The sequence below is a fragment of the Dermacentor albipictus genome, unplaced genomic scaffold (assembly GCF_038994185.2).
Source record: "Dermacentor albipictus isolate Rhodes 1998 colony unplaced genomic scaffold, USDA_Dalb.pri_finalv2 scaffold_67, whole genome shotgun sequence".
Lineage (NCBI taxonomy): Eukaryota > Metazoa > Arthropoda > Arachnida > Ixodida > Ixodidae > Dermacentor > Dermacentor albipictus.
In genome coordinates, this window is record NW_027225621.1 from 59,025 (window position 1) to 74,866 (window position 15,842).

Here is a 15,842-nt window from a genome sequence, read left to right on the forward strand (position 1 = left end):
TGAGCTGAATGATATTTGGTGGAAACAGCTGGTGTTTGCAGCACAGCGATTACTTCCCTACGACAAAAATGAAAAGAAAGTGCTCTGCAACGCATAGAGCTACATAACGCAAGCTTACTATGCATTCATGACCACTACAGCTGCCATTTTGAAAAAAAAAAAGGCATTTGTTGCGCATCTTGTCATGTTTGGCTCAAACCTCTATGACTCAAACAATAATAATGATATAGCAATAAAATGAAATTAGTTCAAATAAAGGTAAAATAAAGTTGTTACCTCAGATAAAGTGTAATTGTATTAATAGCGAGAAACTGAATCGCAAAGGTGAAACCGGTGAAACGTGACAGCGTAGTTCAGCAGCCATATTGACAGCAAGCTAGTTGAGCTAGGCATGGAGTAGAGTGTACTAGAATGCGGTAGCATGGAGCGAGGCGTGCACTGTTGTGAAGATGAATTTTCAAGAGGAACGTGTAGTGTCATTGCCTGTGTAACCTTATTTATGCAGTAGTATTAGTGCCGGACATTTTCACCTTTGGAAGACGGCATGACTACAGGCCAACAGATGGCACCTGTTTTTAACACTGACTACGCAGCTTTGTGGACACATTGGTATGGATTGACGTGCGCCGTTTTCCCTGGTCTTGATTCTGCCATTAGGAGGTAATTATATGTTTCACTTATTTATGATTCGATTGTAAGGGGTTCTTTATCACAAAGGTGTAAATACTCCAGCACACTGTCATTGACTCAAGTGTTGTACTACGTGACGTTTGTACACATACAATGGTTGCGAGTTTGGTGCTTGTTTTTGAGCCCCATTATCTGCGAGTCAAACACATCGTTTGTCTTGCATCACTCGCCAAAGGTTCCAGCGTAATCGGTAGTGCTCGCATGACTTCCAGAAAGTACTACACAATTCGTGTTGCGCATACAATCTGGTTAAGTTTGGCGAGAACATAGAATCAACTATAACATTCAAGTAAGTTCCAATCATGCAGGCACGTCTTGCGCTGAGCGATAAATTTAAGCTGCTAGCAGGTGAGCGCAGTCCCCGAGAAAAGGGTAAACGAGTACACGTGTCAATATGAACCAGTGTTGAGCAAGACTTATGTTTTGAATAGCACATGAAGTATCAAGCATATTGACTCATGCAAGCTATTGCATCTGTAGCTCTAACGTGTAACAGAAGCGCATACAGGGTGTGCTTGTGCTGCAAGTGCGTATTCCCAAACTTGATCCATGTGCAGGCTATATTAAGGCAAGAAAATAAAAGAAAAAAGCTCTGGCATAATAATAAAAAGCTCTGGCAAACATAATATCTGTTTGCGTAAAGATTAGATGGTGATGTACAAGAGCTACAAAGCATGAGACAGCTCATACGTTATGTCTCTGAATTATTTTTATTGGAAAAAGTCAGAGCACAAACTCAGCTGACTGTGTTAGTGGTGCAGAATTCAGAAGCATAAGCTTTGGATAAAACATGATCTGAATTAAAAAGATTGTCGTGCAAGATTTTTACTTCAGTTGTAGATATGACAATTAATGAACACTTGGGTGTACATGGAGCTCCGCTCGCTGTTACAGGCACATTCGATCAAGGCGCGCTCATAATGAAATGTTTTTTTTTCTTAAGTAGGCATTCAAATTTGCACAAAACATTGATCGCATACAAGGGCACATGAAATAGGATCTCACACTTCTGAATACTTGATCAGAAAAATGTCTCTTGCGAGGTTTTTGATATTTGGGGCGACTACTGGAAAAGCTGGCGCCACCGTCAGTGTGACGTGGCATGAAGGATCATGTGGACACAGCAGCAATATCGGCTGCTTCGGAGGCGCTGAAGCGAACTGAAAACGGAAGGTTAAAGTCCCACCTGCACTGTGGTTCTGATTAAGTGGTGAAACTTTCCTGCCTTGGGTGCCTGCATGACAACACTTGAAAGCAGTATAATAGGTAGTGGCTGCCATTGAAGGCGTGCAGCATGGTAGGCTACTGTTAGTGCCGCACGTTCGCAACGGAGCCCGGTATCAGCCTTATTCACACGTAGCCGCAAGACAAGAAGCTGTGGGAAGCTTGGCTCACGAAACTTAAAACCGGCAGATAGTCATCGGCTTCAACTCGAGTGTACAGCAAGCACAGATGCGAGGAAGATTTCTAATACAGCATCGGGGCTGCGATGTTAGGTGAGTAGCAGAAAGTGCACACTGAGACGCTCGCCCGCGTGCTGCCCCGCTAACGTCATGAAGTTTTGGTCTATGAACTTGTTGATGCTAGATACTGGCAAGTTCACTGGAATGAAAAGAGAGCGGCAAGAAGCTTATAAATAAAGGCATGGCATATGGTCATGTTTGTGTTATGAATTGATGCACTGGATTACGAAAAAGAAGCAGCAGGAAATCGCACGCTGAGAAGACCGATAAACATGCAGTGCGACACAACTAGATAAATAATGGTATTTAAACATCCAAGACTTAAGAAAAAAAAAGATTCAGTCATCGTGACGGGACATCCAAGCCGGCCTGGTAGGTGTCGAAGTCCGTTGTTATAACGAAATTATTTTTGAACAGCTCTTATAGTTTCCACGCAACAGTGGTTGCTTGTGTGCTGTCAAATGCTCATATGCTGCTGCCTGAAGCTCATGGCACTATGCAAAAACACGCTCGCAGTGAAAGGGAAACATTGTGCGCGTACATAGATGCAGGCATGCAGTCGGTCACCGCGAACCCGTGCAATCGCTGCATTGAGGCCTCATTCTGTTATACTCCATTTAGTTATACAGACAGCCCACTATAAGAGCATATTTCGCATGCTTTGCTCACAACGCTTGCCTACCTTTCACGCAAGAAGCCTGTTTGGGAGGCTTCATCATGGCGACCATGCTCAGTGACATTCAGTGTACGAATTCGGTAAAGAGATAGCGTGTGTAAACCATTCTCTTTCAGTTTGCCCAAGATTATTATTTCGACAGTAAAAAACTTGCCTCGTTTTGAGAGTACTTACAGAAATGTCCTGGAGGGCTGCCACGTGGTGTTATCATTGAGTGCCGTAAGCGAAACCTGTGAGGAGCATGCCGCATGATCCCTCGTACTACGCAAGGGAGGCGCTTCCGACAGATGGCGACTCCGTAAGTCCTTGCCCCGGTATAACAGTGCTATCTCAGTGGGGAATTGTGTCATGATGTACTCATACTAAAAGCTCTAGTTACTGCTAAACAAGAGTTATTTGTCATCGCATACTCTTTCTTTGGCCAATAGCTTCTGTTCAAGGGCAGTTTCGGCTTTGCATCAGGTCACACTGTATTATGTCTATCAGAGCTACTGATACACCAGTATGGATATGATGCAAAAGTAAAATTTTTGGTAGAATTACTTGCATGAAGTAGTGATTGCTTTTTTTACTGAACGCATATAAATATTTCTTTGAGATGGTGATGTGCCAGAGCTACGAAATGTGTCAACGTGTGCCATGTTTTCAAGGAAGCACTCAAGATGTTTCATCACTAAACACAAGCTGCAAGTGTTCCAGTAAATCTCAAGCTTCAACACCAAGCTGCTTCGGCTGCTTAAGGTTCACTGAAACGGCTGGTTCTTAGCGACATGTGATAGCAATCAAAAAGATGTATATAAGGTATGGCCAGCTTGAATGCCATCTGTAAGTGTGTACCTGTTGTTCCTGCTGGCCATGGCTCACTATCCCTATTGCACAATCGATAGCAGCTGCAATAGGAACTGGAACTGTTCAGCTGGGGACTAGTGGCAAAGGGGATGAACTGGAACCAGTTACAATGGGAACCAACTGGGACCAGTTACAATGGGGACCAACTGGGAATTGTTCCATAAACCAGTTGAACTGGAACCAAGTGCATTCCCAGTTCAACGATGCCGTAAAAAGTGAAGAGCTTCGGAACAAATCGGTGATTTGAGAGCGCGGAGGCAGATGGCTGATGCGCACGCAAAATTTGCATCTCCAGCGCAGTACGTGCAGTCCGCGCCCTCGTCATAATGCGACCAAAAGCACCTGCATTGCTTTGTTTGTTTGTTTTCTGTGTAATAATTACGTTAAACATACGTTACAGGAGCCTAGTTCTCCTGTGGAAAATAGGCCGAATTACGTTTATTTATTTATTATTTTTTTCCTGGTCGCGACAACGTTTTGCGAGCATGCTGATGCTGGCTCGCTCCCTGATAAAGTGTGGCTCGTCCAGAAGGTCTACCGTCTTTGCTACGTTGAAGCAGTGGCCGGAACACATGCCGGCCGCGGGGGAGTATGTGCACATAAAGCGGAACCGGCGCTCTGGCTCGCTCAGTCATTGCCGCACGGCGAAGGATTGGGGGCTGGCTCTGGGTCCCGTCCCAGTGCTACAGTCTCCGTCTGTGCACAATTCACTCGCCAGAGAATATTTGTAACTTACCCGCGGGGTTCTGTTCCGTGTGAGTAGATTTGCAGGTCGTCGTTGCGCTGGATGTCTCTATCGTGCGCGGCGAACGCGCCAATATAGTATGTAACAAGGTTCTTCGTACGAGTAGTGCTTACTGCTTCTGTCCAAGTACGTACGCACCTTTAAACTAGCAAACCGTACGCAAGGAGGAAAGCACGTCACACATGCATTGCGTGTGCTGCGTGCAGGTTCACAAAGCGGAACGAGCTGAATGGGTCGAACGTTGCCGCTCAGAAAAGAAACGTTCTATTTGGGCACGCGGGGCAATAAATATTGTTGGCAGAGCACGTGTGCTTGTTTGGCGATTTCCTGCCATTCTAAGGGCTAAAAGACATGCCCACAATATGGCCTTGCAATCGCGTCGGTGGTTCAGTGGTAGAATACTCGCCTGCCACGCGGGTGGCCCGGGTTCGATTCCCGGCCGACGCACTTTTTTTTCCTACATTGAGTCAGTGTCTTTTCATTTGATATTAGCATTCCACTCCTATTCTTACATATTCTGTGGAATATTTTGCGTTTACCAGGCTGCAGTTCCTCAAACTAGCTTCTCTTTTTTTTTTTTTCTAGTGTCTACCTTATTTCCCTTGTCATGTTGACGCTTTCATGGCCTGATTTCTTTTTTTTTTCCATACGAATGAAGACGGCTACATCGCCTTCGTCGCTGCTACTTCCTTACAATCATCGTCATTCAGTGTATAAGAGGGGGAGGGGGAAGAAAGAAACCTTGGAGAAGTAATTTCTCTCTACAGAGCTATTCTGAGACAATGTAGGGTGGTTCGCATTAAATCATCACCTCTCAGGGAGTCCGAGGGTCAGTCGTAAAGAATAATAAAGCTTCGCACTTACAACGAAAAATTCGTCCGGGCCAATTAAGTTTGCGGCAAATCATGCTATTGGAAGTTCAGACAAAAGACCCAGACGCAATGTGCCAATGTGTATCATTATGCACAGGGCCACACTTTTCTCAGTAAGTGTATTCATTTGTTCAGCTGCTCTTCAATCTAATTATTACTGCTGGTGGCTCACATGTTTCTTCGATCTTCGAACTGAAAGGTAGTTTGCACGGTCTACTCAACACCCCTATTCTTGTAGTGGTCACCACGGCGAACAGCAAATTCATTTCTTCAGCTGGCGAGTGTACTTAGCCCCCAGGCGACAGCCACCCTGCCGAAGTAACGATTAGATGGCCCCATAGTGTACCAGATAACTTATGTGCCTGCCGAACGACCGCAAAACGGCCGTTGTCTATGATGACGCTCACATGCCTCTACACTGAATGGCGGCGCCACTTCGCCATCTGGCGTCGGTGGTTCAGTGGTAGAATACTCGCCTGCCACGCGGGTGGCCCGGGTTCGATTCCCGGCCGACGCATTTTTTCCCCTACGTTCTATGGAACGTGAGTGTTTTTCCTGTCATGTCGAGGCTTTCATCACCCAGATTTTTTTTATTATCATTAGACTCCTATTTTTACATCTTCTGTAGAATATTTTGCATCTGTGATGCTGCGGTTACTCAAACTGCATGCAGCTAGCCCCAACGCGTTGTCAAAGATGTCACGATTTCAGGAAACGAAGCGATGCTGACGATACGTTCGCACTGTGTCGTACCTTACTCGCGGACATCTGGGGATTTTGTGTTGTGCACAGACATGTTCATGTAGTTTCTTTTTCAGATGTCCCCCTGCAGTTGCCGAAATGCGCAGGATACATCAAAGCCGAGTGGGCATGCATTCAAGAAATTGACCGCACAACAATCGAGCAGTTAAACGAATCGTTGTATCCTAACGCACACGTTTCGGCTGTCGTCACTTGCAGGAATTGTGAGCGGTCGTCTCCATCGCCGGTTGCTTGGATCACTGTTCTTAAAAAACGTCCTTGGGCTGCCTGATACGAACAGTTAAATGATGTTTTGAAAAGGCCACCTCGGGAACGACAGCAGCGGTGGCGCCTCTGGCGGCGCGACGTTCGCAGAAACCAGCATGATAATCACTCGAAATTGCGGCCTCTCCCAGTACAGCTGCAGGTGACGTCAAATTTAGTTTTACAGACGGTTGTAATGTACATTGCTGCTTTCAATTCCTTCCAAAGCGCATCGAATTATGTTCAGAGACAAAAGTAATCTTCAGTCGTCGTCAACTCCGCACTGGCGCCGCATGCCGGATCGCCAGGGGTGGGCACCGATGTCGCGACGCTGTCTCGGCATACTTACCTGGTGTCGGGGTAACCGTGATCAGCGAGGCGGTGCCCCCAGGGAGAGGCGCGGGCATTGCACTGCGCCCGTGCTGACCCCTGCCACTACCCCAAACTGGGGCAGATGGGGCATGCAATTTTTGGTAGTGGGGGACTGCGTTCGCGCTATCTCCCTATCCATATCAAATTCCAAAAATGGTTTTGCATTGCGACGTGTATCACATCGACGGGTTTGGTGCAAACATGACTGACGTCAGGCAGCATTGTACAATGCTCTTCGTAGTAGCACGAACTCGCCACGCTAGTGCCTCCCCCTCCCCTCTGTGGCACACTAGCGGGGCGCTTCGCGGATTAGGCGTACATTCAAGTGCTAAATAGCGCAGCAGAGCTAGTTAAGGCTAGGGTTTCGTGGCTTTTTCGTGCCCGTCAAAGTTTCTGTGCCAGCGAAAAAAAGCTCAGCTCCCGAATTTTGATGCAGAATCGCTGCATTCTGTGCAAAAGATAACCCATGGCTACTGATCGGGCTGCCAGCGTTATGGACCGAAGCAACATAAACGCTTGAGTGCAGTGGGGTCGTGCGGGGGCCCGGGAGTCTGCGTGCCCCAAACTCCTCACTCTTACAATGAAGTTTTTATGATGATGATACGTTTCATCACTGGTATACGCATTTTCAGTAAATTAATTATTAAAAGGCACCATTTTCAGGATCAGTATACTCGGGTAGATTTTTTTGTTTGCCTACGGGGCTATGAGCCATTCATTGTCTTATGGGACGGACAGATTTTTCGTTGGGTAGGCATACAAATGCTTACTCATTAAATAAAACAGTGGTGAGGCGAGGATGTGTGTGCGTACTTTAGTGACGATGACCGCCCATCAGGACGATAGATGTGTTAGTACGTTTGTTCAACATTCTGCGTCCTGTGTCAAACAGCTTCGCTGGTCATCTACCTTCACAGAGTGGAATTGCTCATGATTGTTTCCCTCATAATAATAAAAAAAAAAAGCGGTGTACCACTTCAGGACTTACTCCCTTCCGCTTGAGTAGCTTGGCGGAACCTTTGCGTTGGGGAATACACTCTTCTGCTTGTCACCGGTGGAAGTTCAATTCAGTTTGATTTCCTTTTACTGAAAGGAGTAGAACCTGAAAGCTCAGGAATTAGCTTGACAAGCGGTTCCGACTCCCCGCAGGGTGACAGCAGCACTGCAGCCACGACCACGCTAAAAAAATAAGAAAGCAGTTCAAATACTTTTAACAGAAGAAGGCCAAACAAAATTTTTTAAATATGGTGAAAGAAAGCATGCAGTATGTTTGTGTACACAATCATACATGAGCTGGTGTGATGGAGAGCGAAGCTACGAAATGTAAATAGCAACTTCCGTAACAACGTTTAGAGGAACTTCTTGCTGGGCGAGTTGATGCGTGGCTGCGTTTTAGGAAGAGTTGCGCCTTATGGAGAATGAACACAGGAAGAAGGGTACTTAGATATGTTTACTTTTTTAATTGTATCCAAATAAAGTGCCTGGACCTGCACTGATTCAGTGAGCAGTATTTTAGCCCTTCCTAGACAATATGGAAAGGGTTTGGCTTTCACGCGCGAACTTCCTACTAACGGTTCATTGCACTTCTTAGGTCTTGAACTGCAGTTCGGCCTGCATCATATTTGCTGGCCCTATGCACCACGAGCACAGAAAGAGCTTTTACCTTATGATTCTGCGCATTCGAAGATAGTTAAGAGATTGCAAGTTCCTGCCTGGAACCTGCTCTTACAAAATCATGCCTGCATGTAATGCAAGACAGTTTTTAGAATCAAATTAACAGGCTGCTTTCAGCGGGCTTCTACTGTGAGCTCATCACAGTAGTGCCCGAGAACCTTCTTAAGAAAATAAGAGAAAACAAAAACGGGGCAGCAGCACTGAGTGGTTGCTCAGAAAGGAACCCATGGTTGTGCCACGTATGCACGAAGTCCAGAGAATGCACCGAGTTTTCGAAGTGTTCATTTGGGGGTCGAGCTGGGAGAGGACAAGTCGCACAAATCTCTTTCTGACCGTAGAAAAGGGGAGGGGGGGGGGGCTAGGTTCGGCTCATTTGTTTCTCGGGCAACTTGTGCAAGATTCATGTTGCTCCGTGACCAAAAAGACGCGTTCCTGCATACGGTAATGCGAATTCGGCCGAAAGAAGCAGTACCCGAATACGTTGTATCATCCAGCCCTGTCAAACGTGTGGGTGCGCGGCTTTCATTGGGAGGTTGTGCGCGCTTTTCAATGGATGAAAGTTCGTTTTTCTGCGCAGTATCTTGCTGAATTTAGGAGGAAACCACTTTATAAAGACCTCATGGACAATTAGTTGCCTATACCGGTGTACCGTTCCATACAATGTGTCGGCGGGGAATGTCCTGAAGAGTGTTAAAAAGATGTCGGCGCGGCCTTCAATGAAAGCATTCAGCTGCACACTGGCACACTGCCCTTAAAGTCATGGCTTCAAGAAAAAGGAATATTTGTCCCGTGGTCCCTAAACTGTCTAATCTGCAGAAAATCGGAAACTATAGACCACATTTTCCTTCACTGCACAGACGCTGTATTTCACTGGGACGTCTTGCAACGAACCTTAAAAAAGCAACTTCTCATCGCCTTACAGCATACGATTTCTTTCGGCAGATACCGGAGACGAAGTGCCGTGGGATGTGTTTATGCTTATCAGCTTACACAGTCTATAAAAAAAATCGAATGGCCTTTAGGCATACAGATGAGACTATTCTGCGTGTACGCGAGTATTTTATTGTTGCGGCTAACAGCGGCCGCGGTGAAAGGATCGACGGAATGGATACCGAGGGATACGAAGTGGTTTTGCCTACTCTGCCATCAGGTCGTAGTGTTTTGAATACTTTATTTTTGCACGCGGATGTCCGGTCGAGGCCTTACCGAGTCGAACATGTCCGGGACACGTTGGCGCGTCTTAGTTTTCTCCCTGAAGTGGTAGCGTTGGGGGCATACCAGATGAGCCACGTATAAGCTGTGACTTTCAAGAGCATGGAAGGGATGAAGAAAGCTTTGGAATGCGGCGAAATGAAGGTGAAGGGCCAACGTTGTTTGGTTATTGATCCGGCAAACCAGGACGTGCGTTTGAAGCTTCACTGGCTTCTTTTCAATGTGGCTGACGATGATGTGCGTGTAGCGCTTGCTCCGTTCGGAAAGGTGACCGAGGTCTCGAAGGAAAAGTGGAGAGTTCAAGGGATCCAAGACAAGGGGTCGACGACACGCCTGGTGCGCCTCAAGCTCCATTACGGCATTAAGGTCGATGACCTTCCACACCAGCTTCGCGTAGCCGGTGACATGGCCCTTCTAGTCGCGCCTGGAGGAGCGCCACTGTGCCTGCGGTGTCACAGTAAGGGCCATATCAGACGAGAATGCCGGGTTCCTCGCTGCACGCACTGCCGTCGTATTGGACACGAAGAATCTCAGTGCGTGAAGACGTACGCAAGTGTTGCGGGGCCGGTTGGAGGAGAAGACACTGCGCGGAACTCGTCATGGACGAGGCTGACGCTGAAAAAGCCGCAAGCGAAGCAACGCCGAAGCTCGAGGTACTTGATGCGGCAACGTTAACCTCGCCCGACATGCCCCAAGACGCAAGTGCTAACAAGGAAAGCCGAAAGCTGACCGACGCAGCTGGCGACGCCACCGCCGTTGTGAAAGTGCAGGAGGTCTCAACGCCGTCGAAGTCACCTGAGGAGCCAGCCTTCATGGAAGTAAGCGAAGGAACAAGTGGAGCCTCAGTCTCCAAGCGCGGCCACGACGCTACGCTGGACGAGCGTGATGCCCTGGCTGCAAGGATCTCGGAGGGGCCACCGCCAAAGGCGGCGATCATTCGGCGGTCAACGCTGAGACCGCGTCCGAACTTACCACCGGACCGGAGGGCGGCGGAGACGCCGCCGACGTAGCCGCGAGAGCGTGTGCTTCGCGGCGTCTCTTCTAGTCCACCTAGTGATCAAGCCAAACTCAAGGGACGATGGAACGCCATGACAGGGACATCAACTGTGCCTTCCTAAGGCTGCCATGGCAGCTGCGGAAGGTTTGAGCAAACATCGAAGGCAGCTTTGGCCCCAGACGCATGAGGTGGGTACCATGCGGTTCGTTTGTTCTTCGTAAAACATAAGAATGGCTCAAAACACTGCACTTCGTTTTGCTACTATAAATGTCCGCGGTCTTTGTGCCAGAAAACGGCAATACCAGCTCAGCAGGCTTTTCTTAGAAACAGATGTTGATATAGCAGCGGTGCAGGAGACAAAGATAGAAAGTGAGGAACAGACGGATCGCATGGTGCTGCAGTTTCGGAATAGATACAATGTTTGTGTATCACATGCTGTCGGGAGTTCCGCGGGGTGCGCTATCTTCGTTAGAAACAACCTGGGAATCAGATAAGGGGTCTTGTAAAAGTGGAAGACTGGTTTTTGTGGATCTTTTTTTTTTGGGGGGGGGGGGCAGGTTCGCGCGTGATATGTGTCTACGCCCCCAACATTGAAAATGAGCGTGTGCCTTTCTTTGAGAGAGTAAATCAGCATTTATAGAGTGACAGGAAAGTCGTATTGCTAGGAGATTTTAATTGTGTATGTTTCGCGGCCGATCGAGTGAAAAACCTTCCAGTGCGTGACAAAAGTGCGTTACTTTTAAACACACTAGTGCAAGAATCTAATCTGGACGACGTCGGTCATTTCCTGTATACCGGCACGCCTGCATTCACCCATTTTCAAGGGCAAAGTCACGCAAGGCTTGATAGAGGGTATGTCGCACTGGAGCTTGTTCCGATGTGCGGCAGCTATAGTGTGCAACACGTCTCGTTCAGCGATCACAGCCTTGTAACCTTTAGTGTAGGTACCAATGAAAGAAAATCGAAATTTAACTGGAAGTTGTGCAAGTTTAACGATGGGCTGTTAATGAACGATTCCTTTTGTGAAAGCGTGAAAGAAAAGTTAGATAATTTGATCGAGGCCGAAGATGGCAACGTGCTAGAATTATGGGAGAATTTTAAACAAGGAGTCAAGATCAGTGCTATAGAAGTAGCCACTAAAGAGAAATTTAATGAAAGGAAAAAAGAAATTGAAATGCAACGTAAGCTTGATTTTTTGTACACCGTGGAAAGCGAGAGACCTGGGAGCCGATCAAAAGAAATAAAAGAACTGAAAAGCCAGCTCGAGCTTATCGAAGAAGAGAAGTTCAAAGGAGCAGTTATAAGGGCAAGAGCTGAAAGGGTTTGGCTGTGTGAGACACCGACTAAACGAGCCTTATCTGACGAAAAGGCATACGCGAGGCGAAATGAAATCAGGATGATTCAATACGAGAACGAGGTCACGAGCCAACTTCAAAAAATTGCAGAGGCGTTTCTTGATTACTATAGCAAATTATTTGGGACTGTTAAAGACGTCACAGAAGAATTCAAGATGGACTTATTGTCAAACATGCCGCAATTAGAGGAAGACATTCAAAAGCATCTGGAGTGGCCTCTGACCATCACCGAAGTGGAAGGAGCGATAGATGATTTAGTTGTAGGCAAGTCCCCGGGACTTGATGGACTCGGAGCGGCCTTTTTATAAAGCCTTCAAAAGTGATGTCAGCGAGATCCTGTTACGGTTGTTTAAGGAGGCATATGTGCAAAAACAGGTTCCTCCATCTTTTCGGACATCGCACGTAGTTCTGATACCTAAATCAGAGGACCCAGAAAAATTGTTAGCTGTCGACGGTTACCGGCCGATATCAATAATGAATGTAGACTACTATGCTGGTCACCACACCCTGTAATCGCTTTCCGAGCACTCTTGTAAATATCTTATAATAGTAGGGTCGCATCAAACATGCGGCATTAAAGAAAGGTCCATCTACACAAATATTCATATTGCCAGAAGCATTTTAGAATACTGTAACGACCTAGGTGAACACTGTGCCATGTTACAGTTAGATATGCAAAAGGCTTTCGACCGTGTGGCCCATAAAATTATTTTCAGTATTCTAGAACACATAAGGGTAGGGGATTTGATCTTAGATGGGGTAAAGATGTGCTATCATGAGTGTACCGCCAGCCTCATTATAAACACGGAGGTTACCAAAAGCTTTAGCGTCCGGTCATCTGTGCGCCAGGGGTGTGGTTTGTCGCCTCTTTTATTCGCAATTTACCTAGAGCCGCTTTGTAGGAAAATCAAGAATGACAATAGAATATCGGGTTTCAGAGTGCAGTCCGCGGAAGTGAAAGTGCTGGCATAAGCGGGTGACATCGCGTTGTTTTGTCGGGATAAAGAAAGCATCGAAATCGCGGTCGCAGAGGCTCTATCATACTGCAGAATGACAGGCAATGCTATCAACTTTGATAAATCCCTGGGGGTATGGATCGGCAACTGGGAAGACCATCCGAGTAGGTTTGCAAATATCCGCTGGACAGTCACGCCGGCAAAGCACCTGGGGGTGCCGCTTGAGCATTACCGTGACGCCGTTGATTACAGGAATGCCGAAACTGAAAGGGTTCGGGAATGTACACTTAAGTGGGGAGGCCGCAATTTCTCTATGTTTGCTCGTGCGACAGTGTGCAACCTGTTTGCCGTTGCCAAAATTTTTTACGTGCTCCAAGCGTTGTGCATGTCAAGGACTAACATACAACGTTTACACAGAGTACTCGCGGTGTTTGTATGAGGTTCAAGTTGGGACCGCACCAGTCGCACTAATCTCTTTCGTTCGGTTAAAAATGGAGGATTAGGTGTAGCACATTTGTTCATTAGGCAGATTGTGTCGAGGTTTGTTTACTTACGGGACCAAAATGACCCATTTTTATTAACGATGTTTCAAACAAGGCTGAGCGAAGCTATACCTGAGTTTATTGTATCGTCACATCGGTGCAGTCAAGGCAGAACGCGTGGTTTTTTAAAAGAGGTAGTCTGGGCTTTTCAGCTGTTAAAGGTTCGGTTTTCCATGGAATACTGAAGTAGGGTAGCACGAAAGCGCTTATATAAGGACCTGGTAGACACAATGTTACCGGTGCCATTGTATCGCTCGATGTTCTGCATTGGACCTGAAAAGGACGTACTAAAAAGAGTAAAACGAGTGCCAGTACGCCCGTCGGTAAAGTCCTTTTTCCAGCTCCACACCAATACTTTACCTGTGAAACCGTTGCTAGATGAAAAAGGACTTTCCGTGCCTTGGAGCGTCAACTGCTTACTATGCCGGAAACCCGAAACAGTAGAACACATTTTTCTTGACTGCTGGGATGCTGTGTTCCATTGGGACATCTTGCAGAAAACTCTAAAAAACGACTTGCCGATTACACCATATGGGATTCGTTTCCTGCTTGCTCTAAATGAAGACAAAGTACCCTATGACATGTTCATGCTAGTGTCCTTGCATAGCTTATGGAAAAAAACTAGAATGGCCGTGAGACATGCCGAAATAAACGCCCGGCCTGTTAGAGAATACTTCATTGAAAGCATTTGTCATATTAAGGAAATGTATAATTTGCAAAAAGAAAAACCAACATGGCTCAGTGTGATGACTGAGCTAGCGAATTTCAAGCGTTTTTAGTCCTGTGACCGCCAACCAATGGCAGAGATTTTGTCGTGACTGTTGTGTATTGCTAAAACGTCTTGTTTTGTATGTTGCCATGTCGGTAATAAAAAAAAGCGTCAGTGGATCAGTGGTAGAATACTCGCATGCCACGCGGGTGGCCCGGGTTTGATTCCCGGCCGACGCATCTTTGTTATTTTCCTGCATTCGAATCAGGCCATGAAAGCATGGCCTGAGTTTTTTTTTTTATTTATTGCCATCCGAATGAAGGCGCTGCTACTTCCTTACAGTCATCGTCATTCAGTGTATTAGAGGGGAAGGGGAAGAAAGAAACCTTGGAGAAGTAATTTCTCAGACGGTAGGGTGGTTCGCATTAAATCACCTCTCAGGGAGTCCGAGGGTCAGTCGTAAAGAATATTAAAGCTTCGCACTTACAACGAAAATTTCGTCCGGGCCAATTAAGTTCAGACAAAGGACCTAGACGCAATGTGCCACTGTGTGTCTTTGTAAAGTAAAGTGCATTCATTTGTTCAGCTGCTCTGCAGTCTAATTAAGTACTGCTGGTGGCTCACATGTTTCTTCGATCTTCAGTGCAGTTCGCAAACTGAAAGACGGTTAGCACAATCCGCTCAACACCCATGTTCGTGCAGTGGTCACCACGGCGAACAGCAAATTCATTTCTGCAGCTGGCGAGTGTACTTAGCCTCTTTTCAGGCGACAGCCACCATGCCGAAGTAACGATTAGATGGCTGCATAGTGTCCTAGATAACGTATGTGCCTACCGGATGACCGCAAAACGGCCGTTGTCTATAATGACGCTCACATGCCTCTACACTGAATGGCGGCACCACTCCGCCATCTGGCGTCGGTGGTTCAGTATAGATTTTTCTTTGAACCACCGACGCCAGATGGCGGAGTGGTGCCGCCATTCAGTGTAGAGGCATGTGAGCGTCATTATAGACAACGGCCGTTTTGCGGTCATCCGGTAGGCACATACGTTATCTAGGACACTATGCAGCCATCTAATCGTTACAGAGATCTCGTAGACACGATGTTCCCTGCACCTTTGTACCGTCTTCCACACCGTGGAGGCCCAGGGCAAGATGTCCTAAAGAGAGTGAAAAAAATGCCAATACGGCCGTCAGCTAAAACTTTCTTCTTCAACTTACACACAAACACACTTCCCGTTAAGACCTGGCTTCATGAAAAGGGTATATTCATCCCCTGGACCACCGACTGCTTATTATGCAAAAAACCGGAAACAATAGAACATGCATTCCTAGACTGCTGGGACGCCATCTTTCACTGGGATGTTCTGCAGAGAACATTGAAAAAACACTTACCCTTAGACCCATATGGAATACGCTTCTTACCGATTGATAACACCGAGGATGTCCCGTATGACCTTATTATGGTCCTGAGCCTCCACGCAATGTGGAAAACTAGACTGCAATTCCAAAACGGAGACATTGTTGTTCGACCGACTCGGGAAAATTTCATTGAGAGTGTCGTGTGTGTGAGAGATGGTTTCAAAGCGCTGCCTGATCCACCGCAATGGATCTCTGTATTTGATGAATTAGCGATGTTGAAAAGATTTTAGTACCATGTTCACCAAAGTGTGGCTCACACGTTTTATCCTTTGTAAACCATGATTTAGAACGTCGAAGTCGGCA

The 15,842-nt window shown here is 46.7% G+C and overlaps 1 protein-coding gene and 3 non-coding genes across 14 annotated transcripts in view; 3 read left to right on the top strand and 1 right to left on the bottom strand.

Moving 5' to 3' along the window:
• The window catches only part of LOC139053074 (uncharacterized), a 51,182-nt gene extending 46,497 nt beyond the window's left edge, over window positions 1-4,685 (bottom strand). For 10 of the 11 annotated variants that reach the window (XR_011510199.1, XR_011510200.1, XR_011510203.1 and 7 more), the window contains exon 1: window positions 4,415-4,685. The gene's annotated coding sequence lies outside the window, so the exon portion shown is untranslated. The remainder of the gene's footprint in view (window positions 1-4,414) is intronic. The other variant, XR_011510201.1, reaches the window with a different exon arrangement.
• Window positions 4,686-4,799: 114 nt separating this feature from the next.
• TRNAG-GCC (transfer RNA glycine (anticodon GCC)) lies at window positions 4,800-4,870 on the top strand. Its single transcript has one exon. It is a non-coding gene; the product is annotated as a tRNA-Gly (tRNA).
• An 871-nt stretch (window positions 4,871-5,741) lies between these two features.
• On the top strand, window positions 5,742-5,812 carry TRNAG-GCC (transfer RNA glycine (anticodon GCC)). Its single transcript has one exon. It is a non-coding gene; the product is annotated as a tRNA-Gly (tRNA).
• Window positions 5,813-6,641: 829 nt separating this feature from the next.
• LOC139053079 (U1 spliceosomal RNA) lies at window positions 6,642-6,805 on the top strand. The gene has a single exon (XR_011510209.1). It is a non-coding gene; the product is annotated as a U1 spliceosomal RNA (small nuclear RNA).
• The last annotated feature ends 9,037 nt before the right edge of the window (window positions 6,806-15,842 follow it).